The sequence below is a fragment of the Erpetoichthys calabaricus genome, chromosome 3, assembly GCF_900747795.2.
Source record: "Erpetoichthys calabaricus chromosome 3, fErpCal1.3, whole genome shotgun sequence".
Lineage (NCBI taxonomy): Eukaryota > Metazoa > Chordata > Cladistia > Polypteriformes > Polypteridae > Erpetoichthys > Erpetoichthys calabaricus.
Window position 1 is genome coordinate 98,902,310 of NC_041396.2, and position 25,192 is coordinate 98,927,501.

General features: G+C 36.8%; 1 protein-coding gene across 3 annotated transcripts in view; it reads left to right on the top strand.

Moving 5' to 3' along the window:
• Positions 1-14,382: 14,382 nt before the first annotated feature.
• Positions 14,383-25,192, top strand: part of pkib (protein kinase (cAMP-dependent, catalytic) inhibitor beta) — a 145,377-nt gene continuing 134,567 nt past the window's right edge. For all 3 annotated transcript variants that reach the window (XM_028797232.2, XM_051924531.1, XM_051924532.1), the window contains exon 1: positions 14,383-14,464. The gene's annotated coding sequence lies outside the window, so the exon portion shown is untranslated. The remainder of the gene's footprint in view (positions 14,465-25,192) is intronic.

The following is a 25,192-nucleotide window of genomic DNA, read 5'->3' on the forward strand; positions in this document are numbered from 1 at the left end:
AACTGCCATATCCTATTTTGGCATATGCTGGAGATATTGGAACTAGAGTGCTCGTCTAGCCAGAAGAAAGAGAAATTCTGTTATTTAAAAGAAAATGAATGCACGAGGACTAATATTCAATACTACATAGCAAGCCCAGCATGAGGCAAAAGATATTCTCCAACCTTTGGTTTTCTGATGTATGTTCTTTAGTGCATAGATTTCTATCCTTTCACCTAACTGATAATGGATGATGTTAGATTAAAAACAGTGTTATAAAACTTAATTAAGGGCATAAAACAAACTGTTCTTGGTTCATATTCAAGCTGCACCCTATTTAAAGACAGCTTCCTCTTCTCTTCCCTCAGGTGTTGCTTGCATTTTTTCTTCCCTTTGTATCAGGCAAAGCAGATGAATGAAAGCACCTGAGTCTTGTTTTTTAATCCGTGGTAAGTATATCTTTGTAAGCTAATGCCCTTCAAAAAATTACAAAAGATTTCAATATATATATATTGTTCTTCCTGGTATGATTACGTTTATTTAATTTGAACAGCTTATTTATGTTTAACTAATTGTGATACTCTTTGTTATATAAAAATACATTCCTTCTGCTAGAAATGACTAATATTTAACAGGTACCATATTTCCAAAAAGTAAGGCCTGAAGTTCTGCCAAAGACAAATTATTCATGCTCTGAAAACACTTATTTGCACCAGTCTAAATCCTATTCATATTCTGAATTTGAAATGATACAGGAAAAATTAAACTTTAAAAATTCAAGTTATATGGAGTAAGCAGTGTGGTGTAATGCCTGATTACACCAGACAGGAAATCAAAAGTTTTAGACCCATCTTTGGTGGTATGTAGGTGTGACCCACTTAATCATTCTTTTCTCAGTTCAAATGTGTATATATTTAATCTCCGTCTTAAAAAGTCTTACATTTTGTCTGAAATGTCTGTATAGGTTTTAGTCACCAGGAAAGACAATCAATATAAAAAAGAGAGGAGGAAGAGGTGTAACAACATATCTTTACGATTCACTTTATTTATTGACATCTTCTGGATGATAAGAAATTCTTCATTTTTTATTTCCTTAAACCTGTCTGTCAGCTGTTTTCTGTCTTTCCTGTGATTGCATTGCATGCTTTTAGGTCACTGAATTAGCAAAACCTGGCAACAGGAATAACAGATGCAGAGATACAATAGAAATATTAGGACATGAGGCAAGTGTACCCTTAGGGTTATTAAAAAAAAGGAGTGCCCTCTCCCTAATTATAAAGTATGAGTAAAGCTTAGTTTTCCTGTTCATGACAAGAATCTATGGCCTCCATTGTTAAACCTGCTTGGAATCAGATTGCACTAGGGAGGTGACAGATCACATGCAACTGCCTTATTGCTGCTTGACATTCAATATCCATTTCACATTCAATGTAAAAGTACACTTTTCCTTTTATTGTCTGAAAAACTGAAGAAATCTTAGACCTTTACTTCAAAATCTTTGTAAATATGCTGAAATCATATTCACCAATGATGTTTTTAATGAAAGTTTTAGATTTATTCTTAAATCAAAAATGTGGCACAAATTAAAAATATGAGAGTGAAAATACACCCGAACCTAGAAATCTCAGATCACTTCTCAGAAATCAGGCCTACTTGCTAAATATACTATATTAGTTTTCTCTGCTAATGTTTTCTTTTTCTTTTATAAATGCAATATTGTTTGTGTGCCCGAGCAACCAAAGAACTTAGAGTTTATCTTCGCTTTGGATCGGCATGCATTTGCTGAGATGAGAGAGGCATAGTAGGAACCTGGTTAGTGCAATGGTTGAGAAATTATTGAACAATACAAAAAGATCAGGTTATAGGATAACAGAACAGTTGCTTGGAACTGAAGCAACTGAAGATGTCAGCGACAGTGTCACTCACATTTGTATAAGTCATTTACCTTGACAAAGCGGGATGCGAGGAAGAAGGCTGAGGTTGAAAGTTTAGGGTTGCTGTCTACATTACATCTGATTGATAAGCTGCAATGCCCTGCAATCCTGAGCTGGATGAAGCTAGTTCATAAAATTTATCCAATGATGGCTGATGGGAAGATACTTGACAATGCAAAGCGCCAAGAGCAAATTATTACTGTCATAATGCAAGCATTAGTTTCATGGAATTCTTTTTAAATAATCACTGAAGTCACACTGTAGTGGTTTCAATTGAGCTTCTTTTATTACAGCAGATCTGCAGATGAACAGCAAGTAAAATGGACAGTTCTACTTTGGCTGTACTAACTAGACAAAGAAATCATTGAGCTTGTAAAGACATAGATAAGAAATATATGTCATGATAACCAGGAGCAGTTAATCATTTTATAAAAAATAAAAAGCAACTGACTATCATGAAGTGTTTAACATGCACCATTTTTAGGGAGCAGCTGGCAAGAAATGTTTGAGATTTGGAGCTCCGGAGTGATATGGAGTTGGCTTTTGTACATGTGAATAGCTTTCAGAAGGAGTTGATGTCTGTCTTTGTCGGCAGGTTGGTCCCAGATGAACAGCGACTTCTTATACAGATCACACGGTTAGCAAATTCAAATAACAGAAGTGGCATCAGAAGTCTTCTTTCTCCTCCACCATAAAGTAAATGGAAACTGTATTAGTCGCTGTGTCACATTAAAAACCTTCCCCATATTTTTATTTGAACCAACACCTGTGATGCATTAGTACTGTATATACCAGGGGTGGGCAGTGTTGGTCTTGGAGGGCTGCAGTGGCTGCAGGTTTTTGTTCCCATCCAGTTTCTTAATGAGAAGTCAATTATTGCTGATGAAGCACTTATTGCTGAAGTGACATTTTGATACTTCATTTTAGTGGTCTCGCTTGTTAAGATTCCCAACCCTTAATTGCTTATTTCAGTCTTAAACAGTTGCATTCACTATTTTTAATGGCTCTTATTAGCAATAAGATAAAAATGACAAATGATAGAGCCAGCAGTCCTCTATCTAACTTGTTCCCATTTACACCTGTGTAAATGCACTATTTGGCTTAATAAACCACTTTAGAGTAAAATATGACAGAATGAAAACTATCCATTTTAGGCTTGAAATCATTTGGATTTTATCCTTGGAAAAGAAAAAAAAATCCATGATATAAAAACCTAACATTGCAGACTAACATGCTATAAAATTAAACAAGGTCCGAGTTTGGCAAGGACTGGTTTCTAATTAAGCAAATTGGGTTGGAAACAAAACTTGCAGCCACAGGGGCCCTCCAAGACTGCCATTGCCCACCTCTGCTATATACTATATACTATTTCCTTCATAACCATTTACTGAAATCCTGTAAAATGATTGTTTTCAAAATGCAGGACCCAGCTGACACCTTGTTTTTGAATGTGATACTAATTCAAATGAACTATTTCTAAATTGGAGTGGCACATTTGAACTGTGGTTAGTGCTGCTACTTCACATATCCATGAGTGTGAAATCTGCACATTCTTCCAGTGTCTGCATGGATTTTCCTGCAGGTGCTCAGATTTTCCTCACTCATTCCTAAAGAAATGAGTGGTGGGTGGATCTTCAACTCTAAATTGATCCCAGCATGAATGAGTGAGTGACATCACTATAAAAACACTGTAACAAACTATAAATTGCAATTTTGCTACATTTAAACCTACTGCATTGTTACATAAGCCTTTTTTGCATTAGATGCAGATTGGGGAAACACTTTGCCGAGAACACTGTAAAAAAATTTTCCAACCTTCCAATATTTGATAATATGGCTTTATTTAAAAATGGATGTCTCCAAAATAATGTATCTCTGAGCATCTTTTAGTATGTTAAACAGCCTTTCTTGGAGTAATTGAGAGAATGAGTGGCCCCTGGTATCTGCCTCAGCTTTTTCCACACCAACAAATGTTACATACAGTTCTGAGGAATTCACTTCCTTATGAAAGACTCTGTAACAACCCATATATTTAATAACCCAATTTCAATCTTCATGAAAATAGTGTTGTCAACTGTTCATGCTTGTTGGACTTCTTTAAACCTCCATGCCTGCCTTATTTAAATAATGAGAAACACTTTAATACTTTAATGTGTCTAAGCAATGATATCAATAATCTTTTAGTGAAATTGTCAACACATTCTCTGTGTTACAGATGCAGGACCTGAGTCACAGTGTAGATAGATGAATGAATCTACTTTAAAATATGGCATGCAAAACACAGACATCTTAAACTATTGAGTGAAGACTCCTGTGAATGCACAATGTATTGGGCTACATCAGCAAAAGACTATGCTAGGTGTCACACTTGTCAGCCAAGAGCAGATGAGACTACATTGGCCATGTAATCGCCAAACCTGAATAAAGATTAGAAAATGTCACCTTGATTCTATCTATCAGTCAAAGATGGTGAAGTCAGTTTTGTATAAATAGCATTAATCCATATATTCCATCCTGTCTTGTAAAAGAGATACAAAGTTGGTGGTAGTGCTATCTATCTATCTATCTATCTATCTATCTATCTATCTATCTATCTATCTATCTATCTATCTATCTATCTATCTATCTATCTATCTATCTATCTATCTATCTATCTATCTATCTATTCATCCCTTTTTGTCTATGGTCTACCCTTTTTTCAAGTGGATACTTCCTAGACAATAATGCCCCATTTCACAAAGCAAGATTCATCTGAAAATGGCTTCATGAACATGACGGTGGCTTTTGTTTACCCAAACACCCAGTGCGACCCCAAGATTTCAATCCATTAGAGTACATTTGAGATGAGATTGAAGGTTCACAGCATGAATGAGTGAAGGAAAAATCTGTAGTTAACTGCATGATGTTATTGTGCCAGCATGGATAATTAAAGGATGTTTTAAGCACTTTGTTGAAGTAATTCCTTGAAGAATCCAGGCTTTTCAAGGAGTAAGAGAGAATCCTGCTCAGTACTAGATAAGATAATATATACTAAAACAGCAATGGAATGTACATGTACAGTAGTAAAAAAATATGCCAGTCCGCTCTGTAAAAATTAAAGTTACCTAATATTTACATTAAATCCTGCAATAGTCCTAGCAATCCTAGCAATAGTTGAATAATCCTGGGATAGTTCTATCATTGCAATGGCTTATTAACTGTGTTTTAGTACTGCTCTGCATCACAGATTGCTGATATACTTTCATAAGTTTGTTTCTGTTTACAGTTCATATGTATTTATTTTCCCAGGTGTGCAAAGAACATCTTCCTTTATCAGTATGTATTTCTTTTTAATTCCTACTTTAACTTGAAATGCAGGTCTGAATTGTGAATGCCTCTCAGATCCAACTTAAGCTTCTGCATTAGACAAAATCACTACTCCAACTTTCAGTACATTTTCATTTTTGGCATTGAGCACTTTTAGATTTTTTTTAGCTAATTTTTGCCCTAGACCAAAAATAAAAACAGTTTAAGTCTGTTCATAGGATAATGTGTAATGTAAATCCATAATTACATTTATTTATTTGGCTGACACCTTTATCCAAGACATCTTACAACATTTATGATACAATTGGTTACAGTTCCTTTTGGTTTTCCTTTTGGAATCACAGGCAGGGCAAGTGATTTGCTAATAGTCACACAGCATCAGTGGTGGGATTGGAACCCACAACTTCAGGATTTGAAGTCCAGAGCACTAACCACTATACCATACTGCCTGCCTTGCTTTTGAAAACCAAAGTCTTAAGCTTCTTTCTTTGGCTTAATTTACAATAAACAGTTATATTTACTGCCCTTACTGTCAGTTAGTTGACTCATATAGTAAAACAGCAAAAGGCTGATAACTTTGAGAATGTGGCATTAGTGGAGTCAATAAAGATAATAAAATTGTGATCTGTACTCAGCCTTGAGCGCAATAAATTGTGTAAAGAATAACTTGTGTATAAACTCGTGAGTATAAATTGTGCATTTTATCTGTCTGTAAATAGTACTGAATAAAAGGTGGCATGGCTCTACCTAACTTTCAATTTTATTACTAGGCAGCAAATATACAAACTATAAAAACATGGACATCGACACAAATAGATGAACACACACAGGCTTGGTCCACAATACAAATAAAACCCTGCAGTACTTCTTTATATTCCTTGCAAGGCACCAATATACTAACAACTGAATTGTGCTTCACTTACTCAGAATATGGAACCAATGTAGGAAGTATTTTAAGATAGAGAAGCTTTTATCTGTGGCACCTCTGCACAAGAACCACCTTTTTCCACCCTCTCAAACGTATGTAGTTTTTAATGTCTGGAAAACATCTGGGATTAAATCACTTAGAGATCTGTACATAGACAGTGTCTTTGCATTCTACGAACAATAACACTCCAAATTTAATTTTCCAGCAATACATTTCTTTCATTACCTTCAAATTAGATACTTTGTTAAACAGAACCTGCCCAAGTTTCCTCACCTCCCACCTACATCTATGTTGGAAAAAATATTGATCAGTCTTGAGGACTCAAGACAGCATTTCCATAATATATAAAAACTACTCGCTTCGCTCGCCCACCCCCGGGTTTGGTTTACCGAATATACAATTTAAAGAGATTGTTATTTTCATGGGAATTGTTACATATGCATTATTTTCACTTTTACTTTATAACTTCTGTAAAAACAATACTTGTCCTTTATTTCCGGCCCTGGGTGTGGTTAAATCTTTCTCGCAGGACATGTAACGCTGCTTGTGTTGTGAAGGGGGGGCGGCTGAACGCATGCTAAGGAGATGCCGTTGAATCATCTGCTGTCTTTCTGCTGCTGGCGAGCTGCGTGTTCTTTTTATCATGCTGCATGTTGATCATTTAAAAGCCTGTACAGCAGCTGTCCTTTTGCCACTTCGTGTCTCTGCCACTTGCTTTGTGAAGAGGGGCTGAACGCATGCTAAGGAGAAGCGGTCGGATCACCTGCTGGCTTCCTGCTGCTGCTGCTGCTTGTCACTTGTCCTTGTTTTAAGAGCTGGGAGCACATGATGTATGTCTGCCAAAAGCATTCCAAGAACTGCTTGGTTAGATGTCCGTGGACTTGTTTTAAATGTTGTCTCACTGCCTTGTCTCGCGTGATGTTAAACTGTGTCTCGCGGGATGTCAAATTGTCTTTGCATGACATTAAAGTGTCTCTTGCGGGATGTCAAATTGTCTTCTGAGAAGATCACGTCTCATCTCCCTAGTCTCCCTCCCAGGATTTTTTTTATAATAGAGAGACATTTTACAGTCCCTCCCTTTCAAAGATCCAGAGAGTACAGTGGGAAAAGGATCTCTCACTCAACATCTCAGAAAAGGAGTATAAGGTAACAATGCACAGAATTCACTCGAGCTCCATATGTGCAAAGCAGAGAATTATTCAAGTCAAATTATATATTGATCAGTCTCATTTAAAATTGTCCAAAATGTTTCTGGGGCAAGATCCAACCTGGGAACGTTGCAATCAAGCTCCAGCCTCACTGGGTCACATGTTTTGGGGCCTGCACCAAATTAACATCATTCTGGACCAAAATCCTTAAATGCCTTTCAGACAGCCTTGGTGTTACAATCTCTCCTAATTCACTAACAGCTGTGTTTAGGGTCCTTCCAGATGGCCTTAAAGTGGAGAAGGACAAACAAACTGTAATTGCCTTTACTACACTATTGGCACGTAGACTTATCTTGCTCAGTTGGAAATATCCTAACTCTTCTATTCTAAGTCAGAGGGTAACTGATGCTATATACTATTTGAAATTGGAAAAAATCAAATTCGCACTTACCAGAGGATCTGTACAAACCTTTTTCAAAACCTGGCAGGATCTAATCAATAACATTTTAGAATAAGCATTTAAATTGTGTAAGCATGTTCTCTCCCCTCTTTTACTCCATTTATCTTTATTCGTTTTTTAATTCATCTATTTACTTATTTTTACTAGCTTAAAGTTTTACTCTGCTAGCCTAGCTCTCTTTCTCGGGGGTGGGGGTTGATTTGCTTCTAACCTATTTTTGAAAAACTTGAGTTATTTGTATGGAATGTTATTTGATTCTATTAAAATCAATCCCTCTATTATAAAAAAAAATCTTGTGACGATACGAGACTTTTTTCCTGCAGTGAGACATGATCTTTTAAAGAGAAACAGAGAGACACTTTCACTTCCCTTGAGACGGACAAGTCACGTCATACTTTTACAGCCTTTTGAAGCAAGTCCCGTGATACACATGCAGAGAAGGTTAGAGATAATGGAAGTAGAAAAATTCAAAAGTCTCAAAAAATGAGAGTAAAGATCGCAATTGGAAACAAACTGAAAATATTACTTGGTGAAATAATGGAACAGCAAAAAGAGATTGAATATTCAGGTGCTGTACAGGCTTGTAAACATTCGAAGTGCCGCACGAAATGCAGAGAATGCGGCACCACAATAGCAGCAAGCCAGCAGCTGATCGAGCAAAGAGGAGGTAAAAAAAACTGTATTTATTTCCCATTGTATCACCGTTTAAGAGGGGTTTCGGAGGAGCAACCGTGTTTCCTTGAGGTGCGTTCAGCCCCCCTCTTCACAACGCCTCATAGCGCTGGCGGGGATTTTGGGGTTGGCAAAGTGAGTAGAGGGCAAAGCCCCCTAGTAAAATCAAACAAAAAAAAAAACGAAATCACATGGAATCAAATAAAAAGTGGAAGGTACTTGAATGATAACACTTATGATGGATCACATGTATTTAAGTATTGAACACTCAGAACCAGCCAAAGCAGTGGGTCCTGAACACTGTAATTTGGAAATGCTGGTTAATTTGATATAAAAGCCTACATCTTCTTACGCACCATAAGGTGTTTTTCAGCTACTTTACTTGTGCATTTCTGAAATAAACATTTGAATTGTAAATATTTCTTATTGCGGCACGGTGGCGCAGTGGGTAGTGCTGTTGCCTCGCAGTTGGGAGATCTGGGGACCTGGGTTCACTTCCCGGGTCCTCCCTGCGTGGAGTTTGCATGTTCTCCCCGTGTCTGCGTGGGTTTCCTCCGGGCACTCCGGTTTCCTCCCACAGTCCAAAGACATGCAGGTTAGGTGGATTGGCGATTCTAAATTGGCCCTAGTGTGTGCTTGGTTTGTGGGTGTGTTTGTGTGTGTCCTGCGGTGGGTTGGCACCCTGCCCAGGATTGGTTCCCTGCCTTGTGCCCTGTGTTGGCTGGGATTGGCTCCAGCAGACCCCCGTGACCCTGTGTTCGGATTCAGCGGGTTGGAGAATGGATGGATGGATGGATGGATATTTCTTATTCTTAATGAAAAACTGGGAAAGTTTTTCTCTAACCTAAACCATTAAAACGAATGAAAACAAGCATGCAAAAATAATGACTGAATTGTGCAAAATTAGTAGAATTAAGACATGAACCTTAAAACAATGGCATATTGTTAAAAGAGCATAACTGATTCATTCTGTAATAACTTTAACAAAGTGTGCAATTGACTTGAAAAAATGACATTGAACTAACTTCATATTTGCATGTTGTAACAAAGCAGATAGGGCATTGTTAAAGCAACCAATTCGTGTGGCTCCAATTTTTACAATTCAGTTGAATAAATCCAATAGAATTTATCTTTATTTTTAGAAGAACTTTTAAAATTTGTGATTTTTCCATCTTTGCTAAGATTCAGAAATACAAAGCACTCCCGTGTTAAAGTTGTTCTTTGACAGTTTGGCAGTTGGTAATTTTGAAGTAGTTTAGACATATACTGCGATTCATAAAGCTATGGTTAACTAAAGCTTGGCTGCCAAATATTTCAACAAAAAACTCAGATTCAAACACCCAAACACCTCTCAAAAGCACAAAGCTGGAGATAAGTCCTCGCCAGCTATGGAAACAGTGCAGGCTCAGACACATACTGCAGAACTGGCAAGACAGATGAGGTTTGCCCCACCATTGGATCTGTTCATGATGGTCAATCAATTTCAAATCATTCAACTGAAAGATTTAAAATCCTTTCACAGCTACATTCAGAAAATATTTTTTTTCCTACACTGGCATATAAAGTATACAGTAGCTAATGTGACTATAGCACCCTCTCAGCAAGCAAATCAAATTCACAAATTTAAACAATTTCAGTCTTGTTAGGAGAAACTTAGTTTAATGGCAAACCTGAACATTTTCTTGATTTTAGCTGTTCATGCCAATGTACATATATGAAAAAGAAATCTTTTATTATATATATTGTATATGAAAAATAAATCATTTATCTTTTCCATAAGGCTTTTTATGTCTTCGGCAATGCACTTGTTTTTTCAGATTCTTTAATCTCTGGAGACCAACAATTCTTAAACAAAGAACAGAACAATTAAACTATACAAACTAGAAAATTAAAAAGCAAATCCATCCATCCATCCATTGTCCAACCCGCTGAATCCGAACACAGGGTCACGGGGGTCTGCTGGAGCCAATCCCAGCCAACACAGGGCACGAGGCAGGGAACCAATCCTGGGCAGGGTGCCAACCCACCGCAGGACACACACAAACACACCCACACACCAAGCATACACTAGGGCCAATTTAGAATTGCCAATCCACCTAACCAGCATGTCTTTGGACTGTGGGAGGAAACCGGAGCGCCCGGAGGAAACCCACGCAGACACGGGGAGAACATGCAAACTCCACGCAGGGAGGACCCGGGAAGCGAACCCAGGTCCCCAGATCTCCCAACTGCGAGGCAGCAGCGCTACCCACTGCGCCACCGTGCCGCCAAAAAGCAAATCTCCAGAAGTTAATAAAAAACACAACCAGTGACACTTATCTTAAGCTACAGAATAATCCATTATAATTTGTGTTAACAATTTGTGCTGTTTTTTTTCTTTTTGTATTTTAGAAAAAGCACAATATAATAAACAAAAACATATATACAATAAATAATATGTTCCAAACAAAATTCATCAAACTCAACACGCTGTACGATAACAGAGCCCCTTCTAAAGTGGTTTTCATCTAAAATATAGTACCAAATTAAATAAAAAAGGTTCTGCAAAGTTCTAGACTGCTTACTTTAATTCAGAAAAATATTCTGAACAGATCCTCACAAAGGGAATTTAATTTATTTTCCAGTTTTAAATGATATAGAACATCACTTTCCCAATGAGTTAAAGTAATAGTTTAGGATTCTTCCATTTGATGAAAATGAGTCTTAGTGCAAAGCATTTAGTAGTATCACACAATAGATTTTTCATAGCACAATGTTATGTCATCTGGTATTATTCAGTACACTGATGTTAAAACATTTGGGGTGATTTTAGATTTAAGGATATCAGAGAGCTATATATTTTTTGCTCAAAACTAATTGAGTGTAGAGCATTCCCAGGTAAGATCTTCAGACCTTTAACATTTCATTTTTTTGGATGTTCTATATGTTGTGATGAATTTGTTTGACTATACACTCCATACAGGTGCTGGTCATAAAATTAGAATATCATTACAAAGTTGATTTATTTCAGTAATTCCATTCAAAAAGTGAAACTTGTATATTAAATTCATTCATTACACACAGACTGATGTATTTCAAATGTTTATTTCTTTTAATGTTGATGATTATAACTGACAACTAATGAAAGTGCCAAATTCAGTATCTTGGAAAATTAGAATATTGTGAAAAGGTTCAATATTGAAGACACTTGGTGCTACACTCTAATCAGCTAATTAACTCAAAACACCTGCAAAAGCCTTTAAATGGTCTCTCAGTCTAGTTCTGTAGGCTACACAATCATGGGGAAGACTGCTGACTTGACAGTTGTCCAAAAGACGACCACTGACACCTTGCACAAGGAGGGCAAGACACAAAAGGTCATTGCTAAAGAGGCTGGCTGTTCACAGAGCTCTGTGTCCAAGCACATTAATAGAGAGGCGAAGGGAAGGACAAGATGTGGTAGAAAAAAGTGTACAAGCAATAGGAATAACCGCACCCTGGAGAGGATTGTGAAACAAAACCCATTCAAAAATGTGGGGGAGATTCACAAAGAGTGGACTGCAGCTGGAGTCAGTGCTTCAAGAACCACCACGCACAGATGTATGCAAGACATGGGTTTCAGCTGTCGCATTCCTTGTGTCAAGCCACTCTTGAACAAGAGACAGCGTCAGAAGTGTCTCGCCTGGGCTAAAGACAAAAAAGACTGGACTGCTGCTTTCTGATGAAAGTAAATTTTGCATTTCCTTTGGAAATCAAGGTCCCAGAGTCTGGAGGAAGAGAGGAGAGGCACAGAATCCACATTGCGTGAGGTCCAGTGTAAAGTGTCCACATTCAGTGATGGTTTGAGGTGCCATGTCATCTGCTGGTATTGGTTCATTGTGTTTTCTGAGGTCCAAGGTCAACACAGCCGTCTACCAGGAAGTTTTAGAGCACTTCATGCTTCCTGCTGCTGACGAACTTTATGGAGATGCAGATTTCATTTTCCAACAGGACCTGGCACCTGCACACAGTGCCAAAGCTACCAGTACCTGGTTTAAGGACCATGGTATCCCTGTTCTTGATTAGCCAGCAAACTCGCCTGATCTTAACCCCATAGATTTTTCTATGGGGTATTCTGAAGAGGAAGATGCAGTATGCCAGACCCAACAATTCAGAAGAGCCGAAGGCCACTATCAGAGCAACATGGGCTCTCATAACACCTGAGCAGTGCCACAGACTGATCGACTCCATGCCACGCCACATTGCTGCAGTAATCCAGGCCAAAGGAGCACCAACTAAATATTGAGTGCTGTACATGCTCATACTTTTCATGTTCATACCTTTCAGTTGGCCAACATTTCTAAAAAATCCTTTTTTTGCATTGGTCTTAATTGATATTCTAATTTTCCGAGATACTGAATTTGGGACTTTCATTAGTTGTCAGTTATAATCATCAACATTAAAAGAAATAAACATTTGAAATACATCAGTCTGTGTGTAATGAATGAATCTAATATACAAGTTTCACTTTTTGAATGGAATTACTGAAATAAATCAACTTTGTCATGATATTCTAATTTTATGACCAGCACCTGTATGTATAGTCTTTACAATGCCCAATATACAAAATGTAACTATATTTGTGTTTCAATGTGCATTTAAACTGTTCACCATTCACAAAGTGTTCTCTTTACATCATGTAACTTGCTGTCGTCTGACCATTTCCATGACTGTGTGTGGCTGCTTAAGTCTTATTTCAATCTCCATCTTTTTCTATTCATTTGTCTACACTAGTTTATTGAAAGTACTTAGAGCTTACTAATTACGTTCAGCGAACCAATCGCAAAAATGTATTGCTTGTATCCATTATAAGTAGTAAGTTGTGATGCGCCATCCTAATAGTGGACAATGGACTTCTGGTTTCAGAATTATGCCTTTCCCACCTCGATGTTATCCAAACGCGTTCCCTTTGCAGAATTAGCATATGGTATTAGCATATGTGACACATACACATTAACGGTGATCACTGAATATACTAAATAATTTATTTTGATAACATTTTAGAATACAGAAAGTCATGGAAATATCTCTGAGGTGGCGACCGGTAAGAAATCATTCCGTCTGCCACACGATCTTCTCATTTGAACCCGTTTTCACAAGGGACACGAAAAACTTTCTAATAAGGGCATATTAACCTGTCAAATGACTTTGAGTAACCGTTATCGCATGCTATGATTTGACATACCGTTCCACTTTTACACTATGTATTCATTCCTAAACCTTGTGGGTTCGAAACTAAACATACTATACTTCTTTAAACCCATTTAACCCAGTTCAGACCTGGAAGGTTGTCCGGCCGAGAAAGCGTTTGTTCCTGTGTCTTAAAATGGACAGACGCTCGGTTCATTAATAAATGATATTTAATTATCTATTTTATTTGAAAAAAAGTAACTTTTTGTGGATGTTTAAATAAATCGCCATTTTACGTTTCTCATAAATTGCTGCAATATGTTCGTTGTCCTTACACGTCTCGAGTCCATTTTTTATCAATTTCCTACTCCGCTCGATCCACTCCACTTAGTGCAGTTTTTAAAAACGGTGAAAATTTCGTCAGGTGCCGAATAAAGTGTATTTTAGCCTGATCGTTATTTAACGCTGAACTTTCGTTGACCGTATATATAAAGATTCTCAGAATAGTGATTAGTGCTAAGCATCCTTCCCATATATTTCCAGAACCTGCTGATTCCTAGAGAACACGGTGGGTAAAGCGGCAATCAGTCATAATCAGACAACATAAAAATGAATTGACATTAACGCATAAATATATTAAAGAATCCGAGCGACGTAAACTTGTCGCCCGCTGAGAAAGTGTCAGCCAGTCAATCACTGACCACACTACGCTGTCCCGAGCGGCTCGTGCGAAGGTCCCTGCTTCGCTTTCACGGATTAGGCTGCGTGACGTCACGGGAGACGAGTAGAAATGTGCTCCGAGGAATTGGCTGCGGCGCTCGTCAGCTCGGTTGTGGGTGGGGGTGACTGTGGAAACATTTCTTTCTCGCAAAGCGGCGTATTTACGACGGTAAGTGAGATAACCCGCACATTATTAACTTTGCATGAATGTTTTTATGAAGATGCCATTTTAGACGCTGTAATTCGGAGCTGTGTACGTGCGTCTGTTAGTGTATCTATCACGAGTAAGGCGATGATCGTACCAGACAAAAGGGAATCCAGTCAGGAAAACCCAGAGCGAACGAGCGCGCATAGTGCCAGGGGTAAGGTGGAGAGTCGGGAGTGCACTTGGCGCTCCAGAGGCTTCGAATAAGCTCCGTCGGCGCTGCCAGCTTCACAGTATTATTGCTGACACCTGACGACAGTTTGCCTTACCTCGACATTTTCCACTTCAGTAATCAGTCAGGTTGGCTTATGTTCGTGGATATATACTTGTTAGTCCTTACCGTTAGTGAAACTAACCAGTCGCTTAGATGTCTGGGTGGTGCATGCACAATCTTCACTTGATTGCCATGTTTTCCATGGAATGGAATAGAATGACATGTAGTATAGCGTCCGACATCATCGTTGCAGCAAATGTCATCGCATGTCAGAAGACCCTTTACCGTGTAAAAGAAAGAGTATTGTGCTTGAGAGAATATCGCAATTTCATTAAGGCAAATCAGCGAGTAAAAACAAATGCAAGATACCAAATTAAAACTGCCTTTTAAAAAAATGTTCGAATACAGTCGTCCAAATATAATGCTACGATTACTACTAATTTGGGTTTCGGGCTCAGTTACCAGCTATTTTGTTAATAACTTTTCAGTGTACAGATTCTTATGGATAAACTCAACATAATGTAATAGTTTCAAATTTTATTGTAAATTGTGAATATATATTGTTGGCTGTTTTAATAATTTGACTCATCTTTATATTCTTAAACGCTTTACTTTGTGCGATCTTTTTGAAAACATGTCATATCCTGGTGCCTCAGATTTCGTTTAAAAAATTACACTCTTATTTTTTGACTGTTTTTATAGAAGTCAGTGCTTTGTAAAATACATGGTGATTTACTTGTCTTAGAGGTAGTCAAAAAGTGTCATTCCTAAAACATTTTAATTCATTCTCATCTAGCGATCTAATGGCGTATTTTGAAACGTATTTTTAGATACATGCCTACCATTTTGTGTTGTACTGGTTGCTCCAAATGTACTCGAATAAAACTTGTTTATCAAGTTAATGGGGTTTTAAGATTGACCGGCAATCCTCACTCTGTCTGAGGACTGGAGTCTTGTCCAGCACTGGCTCAAGTTCCAAGTGCAGCCGGAGCAAGACATCATGGAAGGGGATTAAATATTCATCTTTGTTTCAGTAAAGTATTGCTTGCATTTATTCAGTATGTAAGAAACTGGTCGTTTCATAGTCGTCCGATTGTCTGTGGTGCACATCTGCCCATGATGAAGACGTTTATTTGACGTTTTATGGACTAGCGCTGCTTGCCAGTGAAGGAGGTTTTGAAAGACATCATCAGCTACTGTTAGATCTTGGATTAATGAGACGTATGACCAAGTTTGAATGTTGTGCATATGTTTTTCAGTGTATGCCAGGGCAATTCCCCATGCGTGCTGTTCTAGTGAATATTTGCCAGTAATCTTATTTCTCTTGACTTTCTCATGCCCATCAATTGGGAAAATCGTTCCCTCCAAAGATGAGGGTGCAAGCATGATCATTTGGCTGAGTGTTGCCCACCCCCACTTGCCATGTTTACCACGTCATTTGCGATAAGCAAATAGTATTTTATGTTAACCAGATGTAACGTTCCGCGTGTATTATCTATGCAATGTTATCATGTTATGAAACATGCTAGGCTACGGGTTTTCTTTGTTAGCGATCTATTCCTTAGGGCGTGATTTCATACATTTCGCTGTATTGTATAGTAGATCATGGATCATCCTGACTGGCACGACCCTGTTCCATGTAGCGATGCACCCAGTTGTCCTTGATTTCTTAATGTCAGGTAAGCACGCAGGAGGAGCGCGAGCCACTGGATTGGGAGCAGCGTGCTGCTCACTCGATGATTTGCTCTCTTTCAAGAGAGATTTCCGTGCAGGGAATAGTAAACTAGGGCTAATGTCAGTCATTCCGGCTTTACGCCTGTTGTGTTGCTTGCGGAAGACTTGCCAAATACTTAACATGAACAGAAATCCATCTGTTTTAAATCGATTATACAGCCAAGGAAATTGCCACTGAGTAAAAGACCGCACCTCATGATACAGCAAGTAAGAGTAAACGAGTATAACAAACACCAAGTTTGTTAGTGAAATGTCTTCGGAAGGCATCCAAAGATTACACAAGAAACGTTATTAAAATCAAGAACCTAATTTTGCAAGTGAATCATTCATAAACTTAACGTGCTCCCTTGAGGAAAGAAGAATGATTTTCCCTAGGTACACTATATACGCATATATATTGATAACGTGCTGCTTCACAGTGCTTGGAAACCAATGCCATTTCCAGGTGGGATTTATTTTATATGGACTTTAGATATATTCTGAAAAGTTCAGTTTCCTCCAAAACATGGCATTTTGCTGACTAGAAAATCTCTATCTGTCCAATGTGTCCTTTTATACAGAGGTGACTCTTGCTTTGCATATGTTACTTTTCCATATTATATGAAGATATTTAGTAGTATAACCTCCTAACTAACATTGTTAGTAATAAACATTGTGTAAAGAGCTTTGATGTCACTTCTTCCATGGGCTTCATGTTAGAATTTAAAACTCACCAATGCACATCAGCATGTTTTTGGTCAGTTAAAATACAGAAGTCTCTGTTGAAATGTTGTTTTTCCAAACAGAGAATATACAGTCTCTGTTACTCAGAATTATTTTATGGTCATGAAAAACCATAAAAAAATCTGTGAGCACTAAAGTCCACCCACAAGCCAAACTGTTAAGCTGTTTTTTAAAATTGCGTTTTTCACAGTCCACAAAACTGAGGAACCGATTCACTAGAGAAAGCTACTGGAGAATGCAAAATCTGTCTCTTCAACTGCAAGCTACTCATTAAGTGGAGAGGCGTTTTACAGGAAAGTACTGTGGAGGTTTATATTTCCTTAGCTATGAAGCAAAGGCAAATATCAGAAGAGAAAGTGTTCGTGAAGATGAAAAAAGAATAATCCATCTTGCATGAAATAGAACTCACAACAGATGTCTTAGGATAAAGATGCTTAAAGAGTAAAGCTGCCCCATTTTTCACAAGCTGAATACAGTATATACAGAGTTTTGGAGAAGAACAGATAATCAAAAGACATTTGTAATGAAGGCTAGTAAAACAATTGAATACTACTGTACATAGAGTTAGGATGGGCAGTGAACAGACTCTATGCATCCTGTCAAAACCACAGTGTTACATGATGTAATACATAATTGTTTGGTTTTCCAGTTTAAAGTGTAACTGCAAGTATGACAGTATTGGCAACTGAAACCACAGAGTTATTAAGAAACTCACAATATATATAAGTGAATTGACCCTACTATTAAAGAATACATGGGATGATTATGAAGAAAGGTAAAGATGGTGCTTCAATATGCTTCCTTCAACTGCTGATTTGGTGTACCATACAAAAAATTAATGGCTGCATAATTTGATACATGGCAGTGCAAAGTTAAAAATTCTGCAGAAAGCATTACAGCTATCTTTCCTCCTTGTAGACTGAAGTGGGTAGCATGTATCACTAATCAGCTAACAACATATTCAGTTCTTATAATATGACTGGCAAGTTTAAATGCAATAGCTCAAGGTAGACCATTTGACATGCTGCCATTATACAGACATTAGAAATTTAGTATACTGTACATCACAACTACAACTTGTGTGGCCAACTATAGATGCAGTTTTTCACAGAGATTCACAGTGTTGTTTTAATTTTTTTTTTTCCAGTGCATATTTGCATCATCCAGGGCTGTTTCTGGTAGTTTTTGCTATGGCCATTGAGACCCTGCACTAGATTAAGTGATGACAGATGAATGGGTGGACAGACATATATGCGAATTTCCCCTTGGGATTAATAAAGTATCTATCTATCTATCTATCTATCTATCTATCTATCTATCTATCTATCTATCTATCTATCTATCTATCTATCTATCTATCTATCTATCTATCTATCTATCTATCGTAACGGACATATTTGAATAGCATACCTTTGTCCTGTAGATCTAGAGTCTACTTTAGAGACTAAACTTTAAAAAAAAGGGAGGGGGGCATTTTCTTAACCTGGTTTATCCATTACAGGGGCATATAAAGTTATGGAGAGGCCTGCCAACATTGATTGAGAGGAAAGAAATGATGCTAGTTTATATCAGCTTGAGATCACACATCACACACATAAATGTGTGCACACACTGACTCACACAGGGCAGGTATAATGGTACTATTAAACCAATATGCATGTTGAGATTTGAATGGAAATTGCAGTATCCTTAGAAAACCCACTCAGACATGAGGGATAAAATGCGAAGAGTCAAACCTGGATGCCCAAAGCTGTGAGTTAGCAGCACTTGTCACTGTGCCAACCAGATTAATTTGTAATACAATTTTTTTTTTAAATGATGACTATTAGTTAACTATTTTTGCAAAGTACTGTAAGTATAATTGGAAGATAAACTACTGGTCTTAAAATAAAGTACTGTAAATAACTCTGCATTTATGCTGTCAGCAACTATTCAAGTAATGACTTAAAGTGCAGGTGTAGTCCTCTGTATCTGCCATCAAATTGTTTATGATTGCTTCTGTAGATCTTTGAAAATTTCTTTAATGACAGTGTTTTTTCCCAGAAAATGGTAGAAAGAATAGCTTTGGACATGCTTGATTTATTTTTTTCTTGCAAGTGTAATGTAGTACACTGTGAAGTGAATAATTACATTTTTACAGAGTAAAGTTCTTAAAAATTCATTTTTGTTATAGTGCATGATAGCAATTCCATAGGATTATTTAATTAATTATAAGCAGATATTTGAGTATAGCAAAATGGAAATTTTGGCATTTTTGGAAAATGCCTCACAGCTTGTGAAGAGATAAATTTTGCTTATGATAAATACAAGAAAATATTTGAAATACGGAGGAGCTGCAGTTTTTTTTAGAATGAAAATGGTGATTTTATTGATTAAAGCTAGAGTTTTCAGTGCTTGTCTGTTGTGGATCTATACATCTCTTTCTAGCAGTTTCCAGGTACTCCTGAAGACCCACAGTGGTTTTGCAGTTGCCTCTGATAATAAATATGTGCATATAATTCTTTAATTCATCAAAAGTGTGGAAAAAAAAATCTTTTTTGTCTCCCCTCTGGACTTTTAAATCAGCTCTCTTAATCCAACATAAAAGCATAATGTCATCAGTCAAGTCCCATTCAGAAGCTCCCTTAGTGATTTTAACTGATGCTTTAAAATGTTATCTATGAGGTATTGTTAGAGATGTTAAAAATTATGTATTACATTTTTCGGAGCTCCAGTATTGGTATTTTTCTTCCTTTTGAAAGATTTAATGCTTTCCTTAAAGTTTTCTAAAATGGAATGGATGTTAAATCATTCTAAAAATATCTTTAACAATATGGAATATAGTAACTTGTATTCATTTTAAATGAGAGTATTTCATCTCCTTAGTACTTAAAGAAAAACAATATTTCTTTAAAATTCAGGAATACTTAATGTACAGTATGTATTTAAATATGACTAAAAATTACTGTTTTTTTCAAGTACTGAACCATATTATTTTGAAACCGACTCCATTTCCTAATCTGTAAAAAGGTGCCTTCCATACATTATTTTTATTACGGTTGAAGATAAAGAAAAATAATGTATTAAGTTTAAAAATGTTTTAAGCAACCATTTTAAAATGCAAAAATGATACACAAAAATTAAGTACTTTGTTATACATTAGCAAAGTGATGGCACATATCTCACCAGCTCACTGAATATTTTTTGGGTTACTGCAGAAAAGTGTTTTAGGCATTAATAATAATATTCTGAGCAGTTAATAAAACAAATACGGGGTTGATAAATGCAGAAATATAATCTAAATGTAATGTTAAAGCTAGTCACTGAATGAATCTTTTTTATTTTAATTTTTAGTCTAAACTGAAAACACGTTGAAGATGTAAAAATTCTAAATACAGAAAATAAAAAGGTGTTCAAGTGTTAATATTGCTTTCGGCAGAAGTGATAAAATGAGACCCATTTGCACAATTTATTGTCGCATTTCAAATTTGAACAGGACTAAATACTGCAAAGCTGATGCAATCATTGATTTTATTATTACATATGGGGAAAGAAGACAAGTGTGCAATCTGAGATTAATCTGGCTCAAACGAGACTGTCTACAAGTACTAATTTGAAGGATTACTAAAAGCCTCAAACAATTCAACTAACAGAGATATCAAAATTCACAATTAAGGGTAGTGTAATCCTTCTTTTCTGCATTTAGCATAAGTTCAGGTGTACTTTTATTTTTTTTGCAACAGAAACATATTTATTTATAGTACTAAACCTAAGATGGACCAACACCCTGTCAAGGGTTGGTTTTCAATGTCACATTATTTTCTTAATGTTACTGAGTCTGGTACCATATGCTGTATTCCACATTTATGGTTGTCCAGTCAGCTGGTTTGATGAGCGCATATAGACGTCACATATGATGAGAGAAGCCAGGTGCCATTTCTGTGCCTCAGCCCAACCCCTTTCCTTCACCAGTTTGATAAAGTATAAAGTATAATAGAAGCTCACATAATTTGTCTGTCTGTATACCTGCATTGTTATCACTCTTTAATTTAATATTGTTCTTTATCAGTATGCTGCTGCTGGAGTATGTATGTGAGTTTCCCCTTGGGATTAATAAAGTATCTATCTATCTATCTATCTATCTATCTATCTATCTATCTATCTATCTATCTATCTATCTATCTATCTATCTATCTATCTATCTATCTATCTATCTAATGTAGTAAAAGATAGTAAGTCTGACAGCAAGATTAATGTCCACAGTTAAAGACAAACACGTTAATATTGTAGGCCACAAAGAAGTTATTAATTACTTATAGTTTTTGGTTGTCAAGATTTGTACCATATCAAAAATGAACAACTCTTCATTTGTGGTGTGGTTCAGAGGAATTGACAGATGAAAAGAATGTCCATTGTTCATGAAGTAGAAGTACGATCAAATGTAACTTGGTTTACAAACTCCTTAAGACATTTCTCCTGTTTAAATGCAGTTAATCTGATTTAGCGTCACATTGAATATATATAATATACATAATCTACTGTATATACTGTATATAAAATCCTAAACCTAAAACTGCATTGGTGACTTTTTATGTCACTTTTTTGTCATGCTTTAAATCGGGCTTATTTTAAAACCTACATATATATGTTTGGTATCATTCTTTTCAGAATTTATCGAACTTTAATGTGATCGTGTTAGATTTTCATATTCTTATTCCATTTTTAAATTAACTAAAATAAACTAAAAAATCTCAAGAACTCACATCCCGCAAGACGAGAATTTGTGCTAAGAGATTTAACCATGCCCGGGGCTGAAAATTAAAGAGAAAGAGTAGGATAGCTGCTGTACAGGCTTTTAAATGTTCAAAACGCTGTGTGAGATGCAGATCACGAGGCATGGCAGCGAGCAAAGAGGAGGTAAAAAAAACTGTATTTGTTTCCCACCGTTTAAGAGGGGGTTTCGGAGGAGCAACCGCGTCTCCTTGGGGTGCATTCAGCCCCGCCTCTTCACAACTCAAGTGGCAGAGACATGAAGTGACTGGCGAGCAAAGCGAGTAGGGGAGTACCCCCTAGTTTTATTATAAAATCAGTCATTTTACTGAGCTTTGAACTGAACTTGCAACTTGAAATTGTGCCTGCACATTTGATCACCATAGTGCCCATCCACCATTAGTGACATTCATCCATCTGTGTTCTGAACCTGTCCTGTAAAATATAGGGCCACAGAGAGCTAAATGTTGTTGCAATAGCAATGGAAAATAGACAGAAACAATCACTTATATCAGGCCAATATACTGTAGACTGTGTAGAGAAACTAGTGGTGAAGCTTGTTTTAAGACATTCATGATCACCATGGGGCCACTTGGTCCACCTGTTCTGTTGGAAAACAGTCATAACATAAAACGAGTACATAGCATTCTAAAACTCACTTAATTCAGTTAGGGGCTGTGAGATGTAAATCTATCCGCAATTTAATAAAACACTAATGTCTGTGTGTCCGGTCTCTCTTAGTAATCTGATTAATTAGTTTGGCTTTGGTTTGATTGGTCATTTTGGCTTTGGTGACGTGACAAAAAAGGAGGTGTGAGTGTGAGATGCACAAGGAGGAGTTGAAGGTGTGTGAGGTATGCTGAGAGAGTTTCCTTCAAAAATGACAAGCCTAAAACCAGACAGGAGGTGTAAAAGGTGTCTCGAAAATGATGAGAGTCTGAGAATCAGGCTTTATGGGAACACGCTTAAGATAGGGAGCACCTGTTAAAGAGAGGTTCAGACACACTAATACTGAGAAAAGGCACTAAAAGTACATGCAAGGTAGGATATAGCAAATTTTGTTTTATTATTCTATTACCTCTCTTCGACAGGTACCATGGCTAGTTAATTAATAAATCTTTATTTTATATAGTACCTTACACAAAGCATGCAATCAGAAATCACACAAGAATACTGAACATTTTAAATTTTTAAAGATTTTAGAATCAGTGCTTTGTGCATTTACATATTTGTCAGTACTATGGAAATTTAAAGTGTATTTTAAAAATAACGTGTACCAATCTGTCAGGCTATAATTAAAAAAATGGGCAGGAGTGTATATAGATAGGCTTATGGTATGGATTTTTGAATGTGAGAAACAGAACAAAATTTTTCTATACCTGTGCTTTAGTCAACTATTTATGAATTTAAGTAAAACAAAAATTGCCTGTAGTTTTAAAGGAAGATATTTAAGCTGTAATAAATCAACACTGAAATTCATAAAAAGTAAAATATACAAAATACCAGTATATTATTGGTCATAAGTGACATTTGGAGAATGTCTGTTGTAATCGGCCAAATTCAAAATAAACATTTTCAGAATATTTTAACATCTGTTCAAGTATGCATTGACTATGGCTTGTCTGTTCAAACACTGTTCCTGCAGTTATAGCAGGAACCATTAATGTGTGATCAGTTCATAAACCATACCAAGCAGCCTAAGTAGATAGGGCTCATAGGTCAGTTTTAATGACTTTATATGGAACTAATAATTGGGATTAAAATCTACTGATTTGTATTCTTTAACCATAACTGTGCCTTTTTTTCTAAGTAACAGCTATATACCGTATTTCTTTGCACCCAAAACCTAACTCTTGAGGGCTAAACTTTGGTATCCTTACACTATTAAGTAAACATTTCCCATATTTTTAATATTGGGCATCATATTTAACCATTAGCTAACTAAGCAACAACCTTCAAATTCAGACTCTTTCTGTGTACTGACTACCTTGTCCTTGTTACTGTTTACGCTTTAAGTGGCCACCAATGTTTGATCTAAAACTCTGATGACTGTCTTAGCTTTTTCTGCTAAAGGGAGTGCTTGCCATTGTCCTTTACCATTGGAAATAGTTGGCAGCTCAGCACCTGCACTTAGATACCTCAAAATGACCCATAGTGCTTTCAGTGATAAGCTTGGGATAATGTACTGTAAAAAGCTAAATAAACACTCATACCTTGAACTAAACCCTGCTTAAGTAATTGCAAAACAAGGAAGCAATAACCAGAATCAGTGCAGTAACCATAAAACCTTAAATGCTATACTGTGTAGGCCCCAGTTAGCATATTACCACCAAAAGAGTAAAGTCATCTCACCTTAACATGCCCCAAATTATCTTATTAGTACATTTTTTGCCTTTTGTTCCAAATTGCTACAGTACTTCTTTAGCAGTGTTGAACATTGACTTTTCCTATCTGTGACTTAGTGGCTGATTTTTCTGGCAAGTTGGCAGTTATAAAAGTTTTGAAACTGTTACGCTCCAGCTGTACTTGTTTGAGTTTTGTGATAAGAAAAGGCATTTCAACTGATGGATTATGTATTTTTATAATATTTACTTGCAGTAACATTTTGATTTATTACTAATGATAAAAGCATTTTATACTAAGGATATGATAGAACAGCATGTTGAAGACTTTACATTTTGACAGAAACTTACGTTAAAGGAGACATTCTTATTAGTAGAATTTTAAAAATGTAATTTCCCCTGATATTTCTAATTATCAATAAGATCATGCCTGCAGCAGATGTATTAGGAGCTGGAGCTAGGCCTGAGAAAAGGAGTTAATTGTGGAGTGCCTTAGTAGCCTGGCTGACTAGCATAATCTGACCTGGGTCAGGTTATATGGAACTATGGTGTTTACTCTCCACCTTTAGGTTAAGGGTGTGGATTGGGTGTGTGTGAGAGAGATGGATGGAATTATGAGGGATGATAGACATCAAGTATGGAAACTGGCTCTTGGGTGTTGCAATATAGCTTCTCTGGTCAGGGCAGGGGCTGGAGCTCATGCTGAGGACTGAAAAATATCGTTCCTTACAGCACTGGCTTTAGAGTCAGATATTTGTTATGAGGGTGCTCCATCTCTTGTTTTGGCATTTTCTCATTGGAGAGTCTTCTGAGTCTTCTGAGAATCTTCTGAATCTTCTGTGTGTAGATAGTTATAATGCACATAACTGGGAGCTGTACAGATGGAATTAGTACTACTGGACAAGAAGGTCTCCCTCCTTTTTGAGTTGG